The sequence below is a fragment of the Botryllus schlosseri genome, chromosome 1 (genome assembly GCF_051294905.1).
Source record: "Botryllus schlosseri isolate E-star chromosome 1, Bs_hap1, whole genome shotgun sequence".
NCBI classification, from domain to species: Eukaryota; Metazoa; Chordata; class Ascidiacea; order Stolidobranchia; family Styelidae; genus Botryllus; species Botryllus schlosseri.
The window spans coordinates 37,602,448-37,623,348 of NC_137236.1; the positions used below are offsets into that span (position 1 = coordinate 37,602,448).

The window sequence follows — 20,901 nt, forward strand, 5'->3', positions numbered from 1 at the left end:
AAAAACCGGTGAATTTATCCCACTTTCTGATCGGTTGACCAAAAAAAAAAAAAAAAAAAAGGTCTTCTCTCCGCTCAGAGCTCAAAAATACCGTTTTTCTCTCCGCATTGCTAGGTGGTTGACTTAAAAATAAAAAAAAAGAGGTCATCTTTCCGCTCAGAGCTCAAATCACCGTTTTTCACTCCGATATACCCGCCGGCCTTAAAAAACGGGACGTTTGGCTGACTGGTCGCGACGCCGGGACAAGATGTCAAAAAGCGGGAATGTCCCGCCTAAAGCGGGACGTATGGTAAGCCTAGTCATAGGCCTACATAATATTGGCGAGCTATGCATACGGTGGTGTTGCGTATAGTACTAATAGGAGTAATCAATAAACATCGGTACATTCAAGTAACGTAAGTAATAAGGATGGTGTGAACGTGAGGTTCACGTTCGCGTTCTGTATGTGAACCGCATAAATTTAGAGGTTCACGCTCACAAACGAACATTGGTAGGTTCTGCACTGTGAACCTTTTTCGTAAGTTACAATTTTCACTTCATTATAACATATCTTCGGTTGAGATGTATTGTATTTGAACTGCAGGCCACTCTATGCATAGCGCCGGAAGCATAAAATGATCATAACTAAGCGAGCATGCACCTTGACAATCTCAAAAATTTTACTTGCTTTGTTACAAAAGTTTTCTCGAAATATCCAGCTTTCCGTTTGTCAATATTTAGTGACTCTCTGCTGTGAGCTTGACCCGCAATCACACCACATCAAGAGTGAAATACACTACATGTAGTCAGCGAATGATGCTTATTCAACCAATTACTGAAAATGCATCGTTATCTGATGTAAAAAATCTAGCAGGCGTACGGGGTCAATCTTGACTTAATATGTTTATTGTAACATAAAAACCAAATCCGTGCGATAGGGCTGTTGACTACTGCTGCATAAATTGTTAATGGGGTAATATCGGTAGCAACGTAGCAGAACTCAGACGCCGAATACTTTCTCCGGTCTGGCCTTGAATGTTAAGGCGTACCCTTACATTCCCTTGCAAGTCCTCGTCGAAATCGTTGGCAGAGCGATGGAAAAAATAGATTTTACGGGAATAATATTTCATTTGATTTTCCCAGTTGATATATTTGGCGTTCTTCAAAACGTCAATATGCATACTTCAGCATTGGGGGATTATGTGACCCGAGTCGCTGCTAGGTATCATGTACGTATGCCTACGTACATTAATAGAGGGTATCACTTCACTGAAATGAAGCGTTCGAATTAGCAATATTACGTCACGTGACGTCATGAGGTTCACGTTTGCGTTCACACAAAACCTTTCAAAAAGGTTCGCGTTCAAACGAACCTGAACCTTTCAGAGGTACACACCATTCCTAATAAGTAATTGAACTGGTACGCCGTGTGTTAAAAACAAATTAGTGGTACGCGATATGAAAATGTTTGAGGAGCACTGCCTGACAGGCACACGTGGTCAAATTATAATCATCATTGGTAGTCAAGCAAAAGTGAAAGTAAAAATATATTTCGAGTCCAAGCATGGCAATGGCTGCGAAACCGTTCAAATAGTTGCTCCGAGGTTTTGGAAATTCAATCAAGCTTTATGCCAGTTTTAAGTATCGTCGAAATATATCGGGGTTTTCGGTGAAGATGCCTGTTATCGGCTTTGTCGGTATCGGCAATAAAATCCAATATCGACCGGGCTCTACATTAATCGAGCCTAACTGTAAATTGCTACTCACTCATTAGGGCGATGAGTAAAAGGGGGTAGTCGAAGAGGCCGTCTCTTTTAGGTTTGATGGCGGGTCCGTGGTAAACAGGCTGATGTTGTACGATTGGTTCGTGATAGATTAGCTGAGGTTGGGCCATAGGTGGATGATAGATGGGCTGGTGATATTGCGCCATGGGTGCATAATGTTTGTGTTCGTGATGTTGAAGCATGGGTACATGTGAATGATGACCGGGATTAGGGTGGCCTTCAAGTTTAGGTCGTACCACGGGTACATGTTGATTGGATTGCTGTTGGACCGGGGGTACTTTTTGGATTGGCTGATGTTGGAGCGGGGGTACTTTTTGGATAGGCTGGTGTGGGAGCGGAGGTATTTGCTGGATGGGCTGATGTTTGACGGGGGGTACTTTTTGGATGGACTGAGGTGGGACCGTGGGTCCATATGCGTATTCCTGATGGCCTTCATGCATTGACTGTAAATGAAAATATATTTTAAAGGCTTCGAGTCGATAGCTCGCAAGGATGTGGCCTCGATAGGAAATCCAGAAAAAATGACGGATGCAAATGCTCGCGTCCTTGTGACGAAATAGTGAAATGACTCACGTGCTGCGCAACAGGCACACTGTAAAAAATAAAAACCTCGATTTACCGCGAAATGTTTGGAAGCACGGTAGCCAGACATTTCGTGGTAATCTAAGATTACCGTTAGTCAATGTAAATTTAATTTACACTCGTCCGGTAATCTCACTTTACACGCCAGACTGTAATGTTACAGTCACCTCCGGTATATCTAATCTACATGTTCTCCTGTACATTTGCGATCGAGACTGTCTTTTACCGCCTACCTACCTACATGCTGTCCCTGTAAATCAGGATTACATACCAGCTTGTAAATTCACGTACATCCATACCTATCGCAAAGCAACCCGATGCAAAAATATCGCAACATTTTCTTCACATCCCCAAAACGACATTGGAACAAACTGTATATTCATTAATGATATCACGATGAAGTGGTTATCGATGGAAAAATATTGCTGCTGGAGGTCTAATTCTTCTTTAGGAGACATGCAGTAACACGAGTGGTCTCAAGAAAACGTGAATTAATTCCACCACCGGCCAAACTTCCAATTGTTTCTTTTTCTCGTTCTCATTCCTTCTGTTTAAGTAGTATCTTGCAGTTCCACTAAAAAGAATTCATGCGTAAGTCGCTATATAAAGCAAAGTTCCTAACCTGGACAGTGGACACGACATTATAAAGACTAAGACAAATAGGCTAACAAAAATATAACATGTTTTGAAGTACCGGTACTGGCACATTGTGTGATGACGGCTCCGCCTTTTACATGACATAGCAGAGATTCATGACTTTATCTCTGTATTGAAGCAAAAGGTTCCTAATTTAAGGTGGCATGCGTGGCAAACAAATCCAGCAGTGGATGAAAACATATCTATGCTATGGCCCGAAAATGACATTACCAAGCCAAGAGTTTCAACTCCTCCGCAGCGGAGTATATGGTCACTATAAGTCGACAAATATCCCAAAATAGAGCAGAGAATGCGGCGAATGAAATATATCAATCATGAAATCTAAGTCATCGAGGGCTGGTGTGCAGAGTCAGATATTCACGGTAACAAATACTATGTAGTACTGTATTACCTTTTAAGATGCGTATTCCATTCAGCATTCCTAGGAATCTTCAACGATCGTGTCCACTTTCTTCAAGCACAACAAGCTTCGCTCCACCCTTTGCTCAAATCTCACTAATGGTCACTGGCCAGACGACACTCGAACGATTTCGAAATAAATGGTATTCATCCGCTGACACATGACACCAATAATATTTACTGGCCACGTTATAATGTTTGATCTGGGTCGTTTTTTCCATACAGAAACATTTATCATTGCATATAGTCCCTTTTTTCATCTAATTTCGTATAAATTGCTATATATTCCATGTGTTGTTCACTACTTACTGTACTTACCTAACCAGACGCTGCTTGTGATGTCACAGTTGTGCGTTGGTTGTTTACTACGAATCTCAGAAAAAGCAGTCACCTAATGTAACCTATTACAGGTCGACTTATCCGCCATTAACAAATGGTCAGCTGAGCATGCGGTGCCGATATTTCTAGTTTCCCCGAGCAATATTATACATCCTGAACTAATTTTCTAACTTATCAGCCTTATCCGTGACAACGAATGTAACCAGCGAGACTGGCCGTACACTGTACAGCCATTGCCTTATAATATGATATGGCTACGGTGTACCTCATTAGCTACGATTGTCAGTTATTTCTTGTACCCTACTAAGCTTAAATTTATACTAGGGCCAACAATTTCGGTATGACAGACCCCAGTCTCGCAAACGAGGTTCAATCAGGTCAAATCACCTCTAGAATGATATATCAGTAACATTCAGTTCTACGTATACATTGACTGCAGCGATTTTGAAGCTAATCAATTTTGCCAATAGCCCGGTAAACTGCAGTAACGAGTAACTGTCAGTAATTTTGCGAAGAAATTCTGGTAACTTACTTTACAGCTATATTAAGGTAATATTACATATCAAAATGTAAAATGACAAGCTACGCACAGTAATTGGCTGCGACCGGTAATTCGTGGTAAAATTTACAGAGATTTCCCAGTAAATCTACCAGATTTTTTACAGTGCACTCTTCTGTAGTATTCTGTTAAAAATTAGAATCAGATACGATTGTTCCGTTGAACACAAATGCAGAATATTAACCCCCTGATGCGCAGACGAAGTGAACGTAAATCACAAGGAAAAAAAATGGAATCTTCATTTCGAATCTACAAGCTACGGAGTAATGGAATGCAAAAAAAAACAGAAATGGTCACTTCGTAGTCTTGGGCTATTCTCTCTGTAATGTGCACTCAGAATGCATCTGGGATGTTTGCTCATCACGATAATTCCGAATAGGGGCTTTCCAAAAGTTCGGATGGAGGGCACGCGCTAAGTACACCGAACAATTGCATTCTTAATTTTAGTATACGGTGATTAAAAGTGTCATGTATAGCTACTCCCTTCAACAAGTGTGCCGTAAGAGGTTCATTGAGAGCAACCTTTGATGAATAGTTCTCGAAAAATGTCACCCATCGCAGAAATTGAGCAATAATTGTAAAGATTCTTGTGATGACTTCACGAATCCTGAAATTTGATGCCTCTTTCGACAAAAGACTTCGCGTTCGATGCATTTACCCAACATGAAAGCCTTGAAACCTCGAATGGTCGGATCACAGCATCCAAGACTCTGTAGTACACAATACTACGTACGGCAATGTAAATTACGTTGATGTGAAGTATTGATCAACCGGATTCAGCCCACAGAATTTGTCAGAAAGCGCGATCAAATAGGTAGAGTCCACACTCAGATACTTGATTTAGTTAAGCCAATGTATAGTTTATGATATCCGATGCATTTATTTGAATCAATTATACAAGAGGGAACGTGCCGATTGTCATGGTCAAGCTGGCTGCACTGGCAGATATAGAAGGGGTAAACTTTATTGAGATGAGGTAGTCATTCACTATACCTAGCCATTTGTGTTACACTTCACTGAATGCGTACAGTGTGCTCTTGTGAATTTAAGATGTCTTTCACACACTTTGACACTTGCTTCAAATCGCGATGCCCTGCTTTGTGCAAACTGGAACGCGTTAGCAATTCTTGCAGTGTTGTCGTGTACAATACAAGGCAGCAAAAGAAAAACAGGGCATCGTTTTTTCTCGCCATACTTCTGTCGTTATATTTTATCGCAATATAATCTAAAATAGGCTACTAGGGTTACTATACGTCCTACTTTAGGAGGATTTGTCCTCCGTTTTGAGATTTTGTCCTCTTTTGGGGAGTTTTGGTTAAACTCCGGGCAAATTTAGACCGAGATACCATAGAATAGCACTGAACTAACGCTCAGGCGGGCATTTCGGGAGCTGAACGAAGGTTGACCTTTTTTTAGTTAACCACCAGATAAAGGGAAGGTAAAAACAGTATTTCCGGCGGTGAGCGAGAAATTTAACCTTTTTTTATTTTTGTTTAGTCAACCGACTACGTAGTGGGAAAAATTGACCTATTTTGAAAGATTTTCCACCGGTATTCCAAGTTTGCGAATTTTGACAAAGTGTCTTCCTTTTCCGATTCCAAAATAGGGTAGCCCTAAAAATACCCATTTAGGGCTAATGTTGGAAATTATCTAGGCTACTCGTCATGTGAATTGTGAGATTGGTGTCATACAAAAGACGTAAGGCGAAGATGGCCAGTGCTGAAAGTCAAAAGCTCAGGTGTCATATGATGCGGAAGTCACCAAATTAGTTGTTAAACATCATTATTACTAAGCCAACAACAACAGTAAACATAGCTGACAATATTCTAAAGATGCTACGGATTGGGCTCAGCCTTAACCTAACTATAAAGGTTGACTGCGTCTGAAGTCACATACTAGTTGACTAGTTGAACTAGCCGAAGTAGAAGTACAAAGTAAATGGGTTCTTTCGGTATTGTGCGCGGCTTTGGGACGAATATATCAGCGTAATTACTAAAGAGCGCTTTCGGGAAAAGAAGATATACTCCCCACCAAGTGTTGGGTAATTGATCCTATTTCAGGCCTTCAAAATTCCAGACATTTGGGCACCTTTTAGAATTTCCTTCCGGACGCAGTTGAAAGGACAAATTCCGGACATGTCCGGGGAATTTCGGACGTATGGCAATCCTAGTTGACGATGGAGTCTGTTCATTTATGCTCCGTGATTACGAAGCTAACGTACGTCTTACGCGAAATCAAGACTCAAAATATAGCCGATATAGCAATGTATATGCCGTAGCCATCATTAACACAAGTTACCGCTTCCCCGTCTTACAGTGTTAAGCGCATTTGTTGTCATTATATTATTAGGAATTACACGGCCAGTGTTTAAATTGTTACGTGAAACGTCTTCAAATCCCCAATTCGTAAAACAAGACAATCATTGCACGCGATTAGAGGTTGTCATAACTCATAAACGACGAAATGTGCATGTCTAAAACGAGAGGAAAGGTGGACGCTGAAAGCCGGTATATCGAAATTATTTGAAGAACAAAATATTTTTGTCCTGAAGTCAGAGATAAACCCGTGATTTTAACACAAGCACTTGCCTGACACCTCGCGATGGTGAATTTCAGAAGATCTTTCCGCGAAGCTAGCAAAGCAACACGGTTATTTTACCATAATAGAACACATCGCCCGGGATGCAGTGACCAAGCCCGGCTTTGTATTATCCCAAATACATTTGTGTGTTCGAATGAAAAAAGTTTCGTGCGCTAACAATATCATTTCCTGCTTTCATTTTAGAATTAAAGGTAATGCGCCAATACATACGGTTCACACTTTTTGCTCGACCCGTCCATGTGTTTTCTGCTATTAATTTCGATGGACGGAAAAATTATTGCCCAGCCTGGATTCAGGCTAATCTGAGGAGCGCCGAACTCCAGAGAAAACGAGAACTAAAAGATGAGATAGTTGAGTAAACGAGTGTAGGAACGGACGAACGAAAAGCTACTAGCGCACAGTTGGTACCAAAGTTCGCCAAGCCCTCTCCCCGCGTATTATATCCTCCACCCAGTACTAGTTGCTCTCTACACTATCTCAAGGTTGTGAAACGCTAAACAACAAATTAACCAGCTTTATGGCCCGAAGAACATCAAGGTAAGGTAACGACGGTAGGGGAGACACGTAACACTGCCCGTAATTGTTTAAAAGAGCAGTACGTAGACGTACGTTGAGTACGTAAACGCGGAGCAGCAGCTACCGTCACCGCGCTTACCGGCCAGATACGCCTGCGGGCATTTCATATCGTCGCCAGCCGACTGTGCTAATATTTTGAAACTCGTGCTATGTTATAATACAGGATAAATCAGTTAGCTCACCTTAAAAGCATAGAACGAATATAACTGACGGTTAGCCCGAGAAGACGAAGTAATTATAGGTGTCTAATATCCAAAATTCAATCTATTTTGTAAATCTGTTGATGCTCCTAATTTATTTTAGTCGATATTCTGGTGTTCCTGAATCCCTCCAGAATTGAACAGTGCGACACAAGTCAAGCTTGGTGTACAGGCGTTTGCCTTTCTAATTCTTATTCTAATAAAATGAAGCTCTGATTTATATGAAAAAGATTCGATATTTTATTTCAATTCAGTCCATGATTTCTCGAATTCAATAACTCTAATTTGAAATAAATTTGGAATATCATGGCTCGCTATAATTCTAATAACAATCTAATCTCGAGAAGCTGAACATATTCAGTTGTCTCTGTTGCCTCTGTTGCCGGCCACTTTTCAAATCACAAGGAAAGAATATTCTACGGAGTAATATGCTGCATGTGACGTTTGGAATAAATAGTCTAATCTACTATAAACCAGAGGTTGATAAAACATGTCGACAGACTTGCTCCTTGCCACTCGAGGATGTCATTAAATGCCACGACCGAATTCAAATTCACCGAATTTGACAGGCTCTTCCAATTACCGGTCCAGAGTCGCTGTATCATTTATAATATCTTGTCGTAGTTGTGCGATGATGGTTAGTACATTCGCTTGCCTCCATTGCTATGGACGCATCTGCATTGATATCTAAAGCAGTTGTTCCATTATCTACTTGCACCAAATCCGGTTCTTCAAGGTGACGGCATGTCGCCATCCACCCATCTATCTAAACCACCTATTTTAAATGTTCGGGGCGGGATTACAAGTTTAAATCTGGCATCGAAAATGTTTACGTTCCCGTTTGAACATTTCGGCAAAACACGAACGAGAATATTATATAAGATTCAATTCTGAAATGTTATCTGGAATCTTCTGAAAAATGAAATCTATCATCGACTCAAATGTCACTTGATGGCTCTCAGTAAATGAGTAAATGTCAAATGGATTGATTTCGGAAAGTGGATTAAAGTAGGTCATCGTAGCTGACCTGGTCTGTATTCGGAATATCGCGCAAAGTTTGACAACTATAAAATATTCAATTTTTACAAATTAGATTTCAATTGGAAATATAGCTACACAGTTTTTGCCAAATTGAATTATAACTTCAATTACTGAATTCGCAAAAACTCGGAAATTGAATTCAATTCAGAATTACAAAGAAATACAACGAAGATCAAGCTCAGGTCATATCACATGAGATTTTTTTCTCATAAGCAAGAGAATTGCAAATGCCTGTATATCAGGGGCGGAAAACTTCTTCAGTCGGCGATATGGCTAGGGGAAAATTACGTAATCAATAAATCAGCTCCGAAGCTCCGAGCTCCGAAGCTCGTGTGATAAATAACATTAGCACGTTGCAAGTGGACGCTAAATAAGGTGTGATAGCAAGCAATATCTATATATTATTCGCGTAATTACAACAAAGTAATCGTATTTAATGCAAACTTTATGCATGAAGAATTGAGTCCAAAAACAGTAGTCAATGAATTTATTAAGGTAATGTACAATAGGTGTTGAAGTCAGTTGGACATCAGTGGACGATCAACAAGTTCTTTTAACTGTGGCCGCATGTTGGAGGTTGCAAAGACTTCACGTGAACATGAGTGACACTGCTTTATCTTGTTGATGTTCATGGTCGAGAAAGTTTGCTCGCAAATGTATGTTGACCAGACATGGGGTAATGGCGATTATTAATCGTAATCGATTACGACGATTACAGCATTTTCAAGTAATCGTAATCACAATCGATTACATTCGAAAAAAATCCGAAGTAATCGTAATCGTAATCGACTACTTCCCATATCTAATCGATTTCTTTGTGAAAGAACGATTACGTTTTGTTTGTACAAGGACTATGACATAAACTGAATATTCGTGAACAAGAATGAAATAATATACCACGTTAGCGATAGCACAAACGTCTGATTTTCAAACACCACTACTCATTATTACGTCGGAAGTATTAGCTCCGCTCGTCATTGCGTAAGAAGTATCCACACATAGTAAACAGACATGCGATGGATATTGTAATGTGATTGTAAGAACACCCCACGTGGTGTATATCAGGTTATCAATACACTACAGAAGCCCCTACGTCGCAGCAGGATATTGATCACCACTCTGCCTATAGTTTCAAATAGTAACTTATGTATTGATGTTTGGTTGTGCTTAGTTAAACGCAGTTTCAACGTTGCTGCTTGGCGAGCAGTAGTCCTACGTAACATAACATAACATAACATGGTTGGGTTTTATTTTTATCTGAACAAGTCACACACAATGTACAATGCGATAAGACACAATGCGATGGCATGAACAGATATAGGAGGATGTAGAACGACACGCATCAGTAGCGATCCTGTACTCTAACATCCACCTCGGCCTAGAGTGCCCGATGTCACAGATCTTTTTCGATGTTGATCTCTTTGAAGCCGCTGCCCTTTCTACTAGTTCTTTTCCATTCATTGTGAGTGCTTTCTTTCGTCGGGTCTTTTTCTGGGCTTTTTTGTCGCCGTAAGAACGGCAACGGCAGGGGAAGAGGAGCCCAGATAAACCTCCGGCGGGAATCGAACGCGGTTCTCCTGCGTGCTGGGCGCTTATCGTAACCACTACACTATCTCCCCTACGTACGCACGTACACCTGACAAAAATTCGGAATTTTGTACTTGTCGAATGAAACATTGCAGTTACCACAACGAAGCATTACAAATAAACAGCTGCTGATATATATCATAACCGAGCCGCGTGCTTAGCCGTTTCTCGTAACAACAGCACGCAGTATCTGTATTAAGTTTAAGGCAGAATTTTTATGTTCACTATATCATATTCTCATATAACTACTTGAAACGGGTGCCAATCGTTATTTCACAGTTCGTTACTCAGCATTTGGACCTGCCGCCATAACCATCCGCTTTATATAGCCTGACATGTTAGCGTGGGTTGTAGCTAGAATCAGAACCAACAGCAATAATCCGTCCCCCAGTCCAACCGTTGGTCAATTTTCAAAACTGAATTTCGTCAATACTATTGGTCATTGCATTAGATTACTATTCATTTTTAACCTCTCTCAGCCCCGAGTGTCAGATTTACCTGTAGAGCTGGGGCACGTAATTCATAATTATAGCATCTGGTATGTTGTTATAATTACTTTTTTGTATGTTGTTAATTCCTGACCGCAGTCAGTTGATTAATCAAAAGATATTGTACTCGCCCAAACGTAGCAGACTAAAAGAATATATTTCGTGAGACGCACACGCAAATTGTCATGGCTTTATTCCTATGTGGATGCACCGAGTGGCATTTGCATTGTGGGCTCAGATTGGAAGGACAGGACTATTATTAGTCACGCCCACCCAGCACGACTATTGACAATGGACGAATACCCTAAGTTTCGGCTAAGGTATTTCTTTGGTATCACATCCCGTGGAGTTGCGTGTTGGCCGAAACTGCATATGTCTTTTGGTGTGTTGTGGGATCGTGGCGCGGTAATGACCGGCACCGAAATGCCTGTTCCCATAAAATAGCCTATGCATGTTTTTCTTGAAGGGGAGAGGTATGCATTTCAAACCCAGCTATCTACTGGAGCAGGGGTCACCAACCGTTTTGAAAAAAAAAACTACTTCTTGTGTAGTGTGTACTGATTATTGCGACGACCGACGGGTTACCACTTACTCCCACCGTTTATCCGTGCTCCGTTGGATTTCTTCACTTAGAGTAAGACAATCAGAGCACTGGGCCGGGTTTCCGCCCCTTACCAAGAACGAAAAACGCTCACTCGCCGGGACTCACACCAGCTCCTCTGGGCTCAGTTGCGTTGCTGCAGTGCGGGTCAAAGCGCTAATCTCCGCGACGAGACTTGGAAATATTAACTATAGATTCCCGTTGAGCCACCGCGTTGGCGAAGACGAGCAATGCCCCGAGCGACTGCGTTCGTCTGTTCCTTGGGGTCGGCTGACCCATGTTCAACTGCTGCTCATATGAAACCAGCTTCAACTTTTAAATCTTTCATTTGAATATTTGCTACAGCGACCGCGGGCGACTCATTTGGTCCGCGTTGGTGACCCCTGTACTAGAGACATTTGAATCGCGAAGCTCGAAGAATATTTTCAAGAAGTAATTAAATTCTCGAAAATACTCTAATTTATGTTGGTTTACGAAATACTTTTGAGTCCCCTTAGAGCACGCTCCCCACCCTATTAAGGAATTTGGGGTGCGGCAGGTAAAGACCTGGCAATAATGCAAATCGTTGGGTGCGATAAATCATCCCAATAAAGTTGGGCAATTGGTATATTATGACGTAATAAGCAAATGACACATGATGTATGAAGAGAGTTGATATCTCATTAAGCCTTTTCATCGCAATCCTTGTATTGTCTTCCAATATATCCTTTAAGATTATAGCACTAAGAAGCAAAACAAATGTAATCGTGAGTAATCGTGATTACTTTTCCAATGTAATCGTAATCGTGATCGACTACTTCCTGATTTTGCTGTAATCGTAATCGTAATCGTAATCGCGTGATTCTGAAGTAATCGTAATCGCAATCGATTACATTCATGAAGTAATCACCCCATGTCTGTGTCTTACCGTCCCGAGGGTTGACTATTTAATATTCATTCACTAGAAACTTCTTGTATGTCAACTTGAATTTCGACATGTTCGGATATTTTATTCAACATAGCATCAATAAAATCAATTACACATGAAATAATTCAAGTTGTTTTCAATCACGATGATATTTTCATCGGTCCAAGACATACACACAATGCACCATGTATATTGCATTGTACATTGTATGTCTTGAGCAGATGAAAATATAATCTATCGAATATTGATGTTGATCAAGATTCCTTTCAAACTGATACTCTCCATTAGTGGTAACAGTGACCTGAAAGGTGTTATGTTCAACCGTTATCCTTGATCCAGGCAAATGAATGTAGAAATAAATTCCGAATGTCCACGCAATCACGAATATCCAGTTGTGACGTCATAGTGGTTTGACATTGACAATTAAAAATACAGGGAAAATATAGCTCCCTTGCCGAAATATCCAAGTACTATAGCTGTTGAACTGACTATTTTGAGGGTTCCAGCGATCCCATATCTTATTCGTCGGCTTTATCGGGCGGTATTCGTCCGTAGGCTCACACAACATGGTTTTTTGAAAGTATTCACATAATTATGGGGTATTATATTACCACTTGGAAAAACACATTTTTTAAAGGCCTTTGTCTAAAACGCTGTTTAAAACATGTTTTACACAAAGTGTTTTGAAACACCGTTTGTTTTAAATTCAACCTTAATCGCAGCACTGACATCGTTTATTTCAATGTAGAAACAATTGGAACTGGAGACAACTTCACCGTGGGGTCATCGGTGGTATTGGATCGTTAAATAAAGCCAATGGGTCAATAGAATAATTACGAAGAAAATCTCATTGCAGTGGTCGATGCAGTTGTCATTGTGGTCGTTGTAGTCGTAGTCGTGGTCATGGTCGGTTTCAATAGCACTTAAAATATATATGTACAATTTTTTACTTGCCAAAGGCAATACTTTGTCTACTCACTGAGCATGGCGTAGAGAAGAAGGGGGTTGTCGATGATGTTTTTTAGCCGATGCTTGACCACGCGGCCCTGGTGGATAAGCAGGGGTTGGAATATGGGTCCCTGGTATATTAGCTGAGAAGGGGTGATAGGTAGGCCTACCTGGTAAATGGGCTCAGGCTGGAGGACGGGCTCATCGTACATGGGCCGAGGATGATGGTGTACGACTGGTAACTCTTGGATCTGGTTTCCAGGGAAGGGTGAATATCCCTGGTTGGAGTGAACATCAAGGAATCCCTAAAATAAACCGAAACGAATTGAAGAGTCTTGGGATCGTGAGCTACGAAGACGGTGGACTCGAATTGAAGCCCAGACGAAATGGCGGGCGCAAAACATTGTCACAAAATAGCGTTGCGACTTACGTGCTTGACAGCAGGATCTCCGTCTCTTTCTGTTGAAATCAAAATCAATTTCGCGTGTTTTATAGTAGATGCATAACGCAGAATACGAACCTTCGGATGCGTAGACGACGTAAGCATTAATCGCGAGGCAAGGAATTGCAATGTTCATTTCGAATCTACAAGCTACGGGATACGCAAAGCAAGAATACGAAGTTAATGCCTTAAATGTCTTCAGCTATTGTTTATTTTAATGTTATTCATGTTTATTTACGCATTGTGATTTGCGCACAGCTCCTGTCCTAGTATTTGCGTACTTGACCTTCATGAAAAACAATTTACCAGTTCTTCGGGTTGGTCAGAATATTACAACCTGATTAACTACATAATTCTAGATGATAAGACGATTAGAGAATAATGATGGTAATCAAATTCTAGTCTACTTTCTGAGGTATTTCTTGCAATAATTCTAATTACATACTAATTTTTGCAATGTTTCCACGTTCTCATTTTCATTCTAATCTAATTTGTGGTTACCCTGAAAATGCTACTGGACTGCTGAAGCGTGCGAAACAACCCAAGATTCCTGTACATACATTTGTTTCCTCATTTGATATGAACAGATCTTTCTCAATTCCCAAGTTTTCACGAATTCAGAATCATAATTATAATTTAATTCGGATAACAAATTTGAAACTATAACTTCATTTCCAATTTAACTTAGAAAAACTGAGTAGCTATAATTCCAATTCCAATCTAATTTTGAAAACCTGAAAATATTCTAGTTGTCAAACTCATAGCAACAATTTCACCCGACTCATCTGAATTGGTAGGTGCCAATAATTTGAAAATACACTCATCTTATATTTCTGTATAGAAGCGTATGTCCGGCTTATTATCACTGACTGGTAGAGGTGTAGAAGGTCAATTCAGTATCAAAAAAGGGCGATGACTCAATGTGATCGTGTAAATTAGTAAGGAGTTCCGTAATTACGTCAATGGAACTCCATTATCATATCGAAACCTATAAAACTTGGGTTCGTATTTAGAGGTTTTTAGTCAGGAAACGAAAGCTCATTTGATTGCTGAAAATATAGTTGAGCTTCCGGGAGTGTTTTAGCATATGCATTCAGCTCATAAGCTCATTGTACATAGCCAACAAATTCTTATTACTAAAATGTAATTACTTACGTCAAACATTGTAGACAGGGGGAACGAGAATATGTCGGATCCATCCATCCCAGATGAAATCCGGAATATGGCTCAGATCATCCGAACGTGATGTTTGTTGTAGCATTCTCTCGGATGTTGATATGATCAACATATTTGGTACAAGGTAGTGAATCTGCGGTTCCCGAACTTTGTTGACTCATAGCGCCCTCCTTAAGCTCTTTAGACTTTAGCTACATAGGAGTGCGCGGACATAGTATTTCAGTTATTATGAGCATTCTCTCACATTCTAATATCACCCACAAATTTGGTTAAAGATTTAAAAGTTTTTTTACCTGAACTTCTTTGACTCGGCCATCTTATCAAGCTCAACATATCTTTATCCCTACCCCTAAAGCAAGGGTGGGCATTTATTTTTCTCCGCGCGTCGATGAGAAGCCGAAAATGCATTGGCGGGCCGTGTCAAAAACTTTTAGCCGTATTCTCCAGCCTATATATTTCTTTTCTGACTTGAAATCAATGAATTACACTGTATTAAATGCTAGGTGCTAGGCTTAGTGGATGTGTGGATATTAGGGAGTGAGAAAGTGGCGGGTAATCATCATAATGATAATATTTATATTTGCCGTCATATTTCGACACAATCTGATTAAACCTGATACATTTTCAACTCTCTTTAAACCCCTATCAACGTTTTTATAACAAGATATTACAATATATTCGGGATACTACAAAACTTATTGTCTTGGTCGCTGCCTTCCGAGCAGTGTGTAGCTTGGCGAAATAGTCTTGTTGTTGAGAGAAGCTTGCATTTCATATGAAATTCGCCCTTCCTGGACCGAGTGCAAGTTTTCGTGTTTTTGTCATAAGTCCGACTTACGTGTGGCGAGATAGCGCAGTGGTATAATCCGCGGCTGCAACACCAATGGGTGCGGGTTCGAGTCCGACCGAGGTCGACTTCCGAATTCCGATATCTAAGTGTTGGAGGTTTACCTAGGCTCCTCCTCGCCACCTCATCCGCATCAGCGGTGTCTTACAAAAGCCTAGAGGTGGGCCGTGCTATAAGTCGGCAGTTACGGAAAATACAAAAAGAAATATCGGCCTGGTGTAAATGACCATAGTAGTCGAGAAACACCATGAATACCCCAAAAACAAACAAAGTCCGACTTACATTTAACTTCTTAAACACGGCGACGTGCTCGCACTAACGACTAAAAAGACGGGTTTACTCCTGGCTCCAGTAAACAAATGTTTATTGCTCCAAACCTTCTTTGAATTTCAGCTTTCGGCCTTCTTTTGTGACATGCCCGCTTATCCTTTATGGTGTTGATGACTCATAGTAATCAGAGGCACTGATTGACTTGTTTTACGAATTAGGGATTTGGAAACGTATCGCGTACCAATTTGAAGCACAGATCGTGTAAATGGCAATAAAGAAGGTTTGAACTAAACTATATGGGCACAGTGACTTTTTGTGACTTTATTTATTATGGCACACTTTGCTATATCGACTTTATTGTGAATCTGGATTATTCGTACTACGTTCGCAGGCTACGTAATCGCCGCAAATAAATATTTTGGATTCCAAGCAACTTTTCGCGGGCTGCATTTGGCCCGCGGGCCGCACTTTGCCCAGGACTGCCCTAAAGACTACATGACGTTGAGCAGATTATCCTTCCACTTTTCCGTACTGTTAAGTACGATGTATTCACTTATTCGAGTTGGACTGCTTGTATACTACATCTACTTTAATACTCTCAAAATCGCCCCATGGGGCGATATCAATCACTTTGAGAAGCACTGCTTGAAAGCATAATTGAAGTCAATAAGGTCACTTGATGCCGCAAATAAACACGCTAGATGTGAAGTCTTTGATAACGATCATCGTCAGCGCGACATATAGCAAAAACTCGAAGTCCACCGGGCACCTAACGTTGAACCGCAAGAAATTTCCACGAAAAGCTGTACCAAGGTCGGGATTGACAGCGCCACATAATTTGCATTGTGATATCGCACTGAATGAGTATAATCAGAAATGAGCTTCATCAGAGGCCTGCAACATTGCGTAATGACTCGAGCGTTGTTATTCTTTTCTTAGTGACAGCAGAAACTATTGCAAAGCGTGCTGTGATGGCATCCGGCGAGAGGAAGTAATGCGCCTCAAGTAGCGTTGGATCAATATCACAGACACTGTTCGTCTTACAAACACAAGTGACATGTTAGCTCAGAAAGCTATGGCAAGTAACGGAGAGTCCTTGAATGAAAATAATCGAGTGTAGTGTTTCAAACATAGAAAAATCAGACACAGAACCCCGGTTTTGAATTGTCAAATATTCGGTTTTAATAGATTAACAGATTGCATATTGAACGTACTGTTCACTGTTGCAGCTCATTAAATCTTTGACTATCTTCTGTTCAGCCACATTTCCGTTCATGGTTGTGGTGCTTTCTAGCCAGGTTTTGTGTCAGTGATATTTTTATCCTTTAAAACATGCAGTCCAAAAGACGATGGGATGACCAGATAGATTAGTAATTTTTTGCATATGTTGATATTACAAACGTGATGTGCTACCTGCTAATATTTGTTGGAATTATGACGCAGGCTCCCAAAAAGCAGGATATACCAACGATATGAATGTTTGAGATTGATGATCAGTGGGTAAATCTGGGTAAACAGTTTTTGTTTTCAATGCTATTAGAAGAGCTTCTTGGAGGTACAGGACTTCAATATACAATTGAATAGTATATTGATATTGAAATAAACCCGAATATTTTCGGCTGACACTCGTCAGGGGTAATCGTCAGCAACTATGTAGAGAATTGGAAAAAACATTGTATATCAACAATCGTATCACAAAACATGACGTCGCCCGCATGAAATTTCAAACGAGAGAGCGTTCAATGTACTATTTTCAGGTGGTACACGAACTCCTTTTATTGACAGAGTTTGGGTTGGTGTATTTTGACAAAAGTCGACTCCAAGGCACACAAATGGAAGTGTGAACGGCTCCTCCAAACGACGCGAAATCTGTCGTCTCGATAATTATTCGCACTAATCGGATTATCTAATATATGTTTTTAGATGTTATTAGATTCCACATAGTTTCATATAGGGATACAGCTAATACCTATACCCCACTAGGCACATGGCCTCGGATTTGTTGCTGACATTGAGCGGCTGTAACTCGATTCTGATAGATTTATATCAATTCTATGTTCGATCAGGAAGTCAAACTGGCGCACGATTTCCAGGACGCGCGTGCACGTTCGACAGGGTTTGAGTGTTGTGCATTGCGCGAGTCGTGGCAAAGGCTAGAAGGGCCAGCGATAATTATCTGAGAACAGTTCTATATAATGCATTATCGTGTCTGGTATAGAACCGATCACCCGGCGTTCAACTGCAATCTACCCCACAACTAAGACTAACCAGGAACATAACGTGTCAAGATGTTGAGAATCCATATCGAGTCGTGTCGGCTCAGTTGAAACCTGATCTCGGTCTAGTAAGGCAAACATTGCGTAGCAGTCTCGCAATAAACTTCAAGTATTGAAGTCGAAGGAAAATTAGGATTAGTTTTGTAGACTCTCACGAGGTTCGCAGTAGAGCTTGCTCTTCCGATGGTCGTAAAATGAATATCATTGAAGACAGTAGGTAGCGCAAGCGAATAGACAATGTGAACCGCAATCGAGAAATCGAGTCGAATCAAATCGAATCAGGGAATTGGAATTGTACATAAGAAATCACAATTCAAATGAGCGGAATTTGAATTGTCGAGTGATCCAATACAAGCGGTGTAGTCAGACCAATTTGATTTTGTATCGTCTTACCTATCAACATTGAGAGTTTTGTATGTCAGACATCATTCAAGCGCCTTCGATAACTCAATGGTTTATGGATATCAGGTCTGAGGCCCTTTACTTGGCCGATATCCACCATAGTGTGGGGTACAAACCAGGTAAACGGCACTTTCTGGTATCAACTTATGCTTTTACACCCATTCCAATGGATGATTAGGAGTCGTCCCAGTCAACAAAATGGGAAGCGATCGCCCGGCGTATTTTGCGCATTCGATGTCAAAATGATGCTTCAAAAGATACACTTTTCGCACTTCAGCCGCAGACTCATTAACCCTTTAGTTGCCGTTCATTAACCCTCTCGCTACTGCAGCTTACAACCGCTAGTAACCCCATCGCTACCTGAATCATTGTTGCTTTCTGACAGATATATTAACCTTTTGTTGCAAGACATCACAATTTGACAATATATTTTCATTATCGTGTTAGTTATAATAAAATCCACCATGAGCAATGAGCAATGAGCATACATTCAAAATACCGGTCAAATACAGACAGACAGTCATATAAAATGCATAAAACGACACAGTGATTCCAGTCGCGATACAGAGAGATGTTCTTTCCGGGACAAGTTTGATACAACTATTCCTGTTCTTGAATTGAAATGCAGACAAAATCTGGTTTATCGAACAAGTCTGTGCCTTGGCGGGAAGAATAGGGTCAGGGCAACACGGAGCTACCATCAGAACTATGTGGGACGCTAACTTCATTCAGAGCCCAATTATGAATGATTTAACCCGCGTTTAGGCTTGTCTTGGTCTCTGATATCTGGGTAATTCCGCTGGCCTCATATTCCTCGATGTACAGAAAGCGAGGTATCATTAGTAGTGATAATCGGCTGATCAAGGACATTGTCGCTGCAGGCTGAACCAATGCTTAGAGAACGATATTTTATGAACTGTTGCCTTCGCCAACGCTGCATTTCTTTCAATTCACCATCAGACGTATACGGATATATGGGCATATCGCAGTCACTTCATGGCTTCAGTCTCCATCGTAAAATAAAGGCTAAATATAGCATTAACATAACTCGTAGATTAACTGAAATGAGTATCACAAATTTCATTCAGAAATTATTACAAGATATAGTATTTGGCTGAACAGTTGAAATGGCAACCGATGTAACGATTGTAAATTCAGTCACAGATAATGCAGACAGAGAAAATAGATGGTTGAGCATATCCCATGTTTCGTTAATATACCTAGCCAACATTAATGAATGCATTAACAAATGATGTCAAAGCCATAACCACAACACGTCAAGATTCGGCGTGCGGTAACGACACTCTTCCGCGGTTTAGCATTAAAATATATATCAACAAGTCCGTAGTACGCATAACGGTGAGGGCACTTGACAAGTATCACGCTGTTCACTGTCGTCAACCTGACACTTCAGGCCACGGAAAAGTCAAAGTCAACATTTATATCATGTCATATTTTACAAGCCTAACGCAAACAAGCAATTAATATGACTGATCTGCTATTCTCAAATCTCAAAAATAACCCGAACTATCTCTTGCTCCACTGATCTCAACAAAGAACTTCATTCATATTCCACTCCATCGCTACAGTCTCGGAAATACAATTCGCCGGTACGGACGATAATTCAAACTTCAAGTGTGCAGCGGTAAACAACATCCGATGACTTATGACATCACAATCACTCCACGCTCAAGTGCTCACGAACCTGGAAGAGCTAGACCAGTGGTTCCCAACCTTTTTCGACTCATCGCCCCCTTTTGAAGCTCCACACCGATCATCGCCCCCCAAATATCGGGAACCGAAAAACAGCACTTCGTCACCCCCCCCCCCTCCGAAAAAAACGTTTGTCTTTGGCCCCATATGGTGATAAGCCAAACCCCAGACCCCCCTTAGCCAGTGGGCTTTTTGTCGCCACATATCAGCTATAGGCCCTACCTTATTCATATTCTGTTTGTTGTGTCACCGTATTTCGCCTAAACGAGCGAAGCGCGACAAATTTATATAATTCATGTTTGAATCGGTCAATATGGTCGATGTGGTATGTTGGAAAAGGTAGGACCCCTAAATAATAATTAAACATCTTCGGCGGAATCGTTGTTATATTGACTTCTTTACATGATAATATTTCGTGACCTCCTATATCTGCTATGCCAGAAGATATGGAAATCGTCAAAACGTACCAAACTAAAAGACGCACATGATTTCATATTGGTATATCTTTACTGTCAAATAATTTTTTC

At 40.7% G+C, this 20,901-nt stretch overlaps 1 protein-coding gene and 1 long non-coding RNA gene across 2 annotated transcripts in view; one reads left to right on the plus strand and one right to left on the minus strand.

Moving 5' to 3' along the window:
- Positions 1-20,901, plus strand: part of LOC145436218 (uncharacterized) — a 135,021-nt gene that overhangs the window by 61,040 nt on the left and 53,080 nt on the right. The window lies entirely within an intron of this gene.
- Positions 2,670-4,404, minus strand: LOC145448934 (uncharacterized). Its single transcript, XR_013918073.1, has 2 exons — positions 3,394-4,404; positions 2,670-2,919 (listed from the first exon to the last, which is right to left on the minus strand). It is a non-coding gene; the product is annotated as an uncharacterized LOC145448934 (long non-coding RNA).